Source organism: Haliaeetus leucocephalus, unplaced genomic scaffold, assembly GCF_000737465.1.
Source record: "Haliaeetus leucocephalus isolate CR32 unplaced genomic scaffold, Haliaeetus_leucocephalus-4.0 Scaffold906, whole genome shotgun sequence".
NCBI lineage: Eukaryota > Metazoa > Chordata > Aves > Accipitriformes > Accipitridae > Haliaeetus > Haliaeetus leucocephalus.
In genome coordinates this window covers 4,879,192-4,881,895 of record NW_010973342.1, presented here as the reverse complement: position 1 = coordinate 4,881,895, position 2,704 = coordinate 4,879,192, and the positions used below count along the sequence as shown (strand labels likewise).

Below are 2,704 nucleotides of genomic sequence, written 5' to 3'. Positions count from 1 at the left end.
CTGGATGAAGTTGAGAAAGAAAACTGTGTATTTTACATGACTGATCACTTCTAAATTAGGTGCAATATTTATTTTGGCTGGATGGAGAGTAAGCAACAACTAATAGCTGTAAAGTAGTAAACTGAGTTGCTTTACTTTCATCTTACACAGAATATTGTGAAGTTCCCATTAGTGGGTAAGAGAAATCATCAGCCAGGTCTCTGCTGGGCAAACTTGAATGTTTAATCTCTGTAAGTATATAAAATATAAAAACCCCCAGAATTTCATATTTGCTGCACAGCATAATGTTTTCTATTTCTTAACGTGCTTTCTGTTTCCGTCTTTGCTCGCTCCCCTGGTTTTAGGGTATCCATTCTGGATGTGGTGGGCACATCCTTCTACTAATGTTCTATTAGATGCTTCTTGCAAAATTTCTCTAAAATATAGAGTGAAACAAGATGTTTAAGGAATGATCCCGTGTGTGCTCCGTCTTCTTGTGTGTCAATAGTTGTTCAGAATGAGGCATACTTTCAACATGCTTTATAAAACAGGTTGAACAGAGTTTTAAATTGGATATATTTATGCTTGAAACTAAAAGCACATGTGCCAGTATTGAAATTCTAGCTAAGCCTGTTAGAGCTAACAAATACATTTTAATTGAGGTTTTTGTGCATCTTATCTGGAGGTTTTTTTAAGACTGTAGGCTAAATTCTGCATTAGAGTACATGCTAAGTCTTGTTCTGGGATGCAAGTGGGCAACTCCTAATGGAATCTTCCTGGAAGCTATGTTGCCCCATGTACGTGCTTTGTAGTATCCAAATTCATCCTCTCTAGCACTGTCAGATGTTTTAGAACCCTAGTGAAATTAAGGATGCTTTGGCAGTGTTTCAGTATCTCAGTTTTAGAAACCTGTAACTGTGTCAACTTTAACTGGAATTGGAAACAAAGTCATTTAGTTGTGTGGTGCTGTTGGAGGACTTCCTTAGGAGTTGTATTTTTTTCCTTACAGAACTATTTACAGCAATGTTGTGGAGTGAAGAGTCAAGTATCCTATAAATAACAGTAATTTGTAACCAGCAAATAAAATAAATGTTTTGAAGTTTAATGTATATATTTAAAGAAATAGATCTTGCTTTCTGTTGTTGTTTTTTTTGTTTGGTTTTTTTTTTTTAAATTCAGTAATACATTGCATCAGGCCTTCATAATTTGATCCTATAAATTTTTCAGACAGCTGGATTATTGATGCTGTGAGATGCATTGATTATCTTTATCAACCACTGCATAACTCATAGATATACTGTAGTAAAATTGGCTGTTCCTCAATATGTTCAGGTACTTCAGGGTGAAGAGTTGTATGTCAGTGGCTGATCAGCCACAGTAGTAGTTTTTGTTATAGACCTGACTGATCTTGTGTTATTAAGGGGAATAATTTAGTAGCCATTTTACAATTCTCTTGCATTTTTCAAAGTATTGTTTGTCTGTCAAGGGTAGTAAAGTATTAAATCTTTTTACATTTGAGAGCTGTCTGTTTTAGAGTTTTCATAAAATATTTCACTGGACTGTTCCTTTATTATGAGATACTGCTTTTAAAACAGAGATTCTATACATAGCAGACCATACATTGCCATCTTCTAGACCCATTTTTTTCCGCAGCTTTGTAGCTCATTGCATTTTACTGATATCTGTGCTTGATTTGTTGTTTGAGATTTTCCCTTTTCTCCCCCCCCCAACCCCCATGATTCAAACATTCAAAAGAAATAGTATACAAAAGAGGAGCTTTGTCAGGAACTCAGAAGTTCAGCAAATAGCTAGCTTTTGTACTTTTATGTAGGGCCTCCTCCTCTCCAAAAGCAAACTTATTCTGGCCAATTTTTGTCAAGGCTCAGGTAAACTAGATAAATTTCAATAAATAAAATAGTATTGTAACCTCTGCTGTTCAGGCTGAGGAAGCAGGTAGTTCTCTAAATGCTCATAACGCTTACTCGATGAAAAACAAGTCTTTTTGACAGTCTGGTAGCACATTTGTTCCTCTGACAAAATGCAGTTCTCTCTCTCTCTCTCTTTTTTAAAATAGACATGCAATCCCTGCCCTGAAAAGCTTATGCTCTGCTTTTTTTTTTTTTTTTTTTTTTTTAATAGAAGGAGTTGTAAAAGAATGGGAGGAAAATACCAGGATTCAGTTTAGGTGGTATGGTTGAGTTAACTTGCTAATTTAGAAAGAGAATCTATTATGACTTAAATGAATCTAACTAGAACATTTCAAACTTTAAAACAAGCTTAATGGTTGCATAACATTCACATTAGTAGCTCTTTCTTAGCTTCTTCCCATGATCAGTTAAGGCATTTTTCAGCTAATAGATCTGAGACCACAGGCGCACATATTAGTGGTTTGTTCAGATCTTGTAATACTGCTCCTGGGAAGTGTGTGCCTGTGTGTACTCATGACCTTGACGTAGATTGAATCTCCGAGCGCTCTGTTTCTCCCCCACCTCCTGCACCTGCTATATCATGGTCAATTGATAACAAGAATAATCGGTTGTGAATTGTTAAATGAAACATGTGGGAAGTGTGGCCAAAAAAATGGCATCTGGTTCAGCAGTGTCTGATCTGTACTAGCTAAGTATCCTCTTATGGCTTTGTTATGAGGCATTTAATTCTGGGGGTGAAGGTGAAGTTTGGTTTTTTGCGTGTGGTCCACCCCCCCCCCCCCCCCCCCCCGGCGCGT

At 36.7% G+C, this 2,704-nt stretch overlaps 1 protein-coding gene across 1 annotated transcript in view; it reads left to right on the top strand.

The window, feature by feature from the left end:
• Positions 1-210: 210 nt before the first annotated feature.
• FAM193A (family with sequence similarity 193, member A) overlaps positions 211-2,704 on the top strand; it is a 79,209-nt gene continuing 76,715 nt past the window's right edge. Inside the window, exon 1 of the mRNA XM_010583538.1 lies at positions 211-230. The gene's annotated coding sequence lies outside the window, so the exon portion shown is untranslated. The remainder of the gene's footprint in view (positions 231-2,704) is intronic.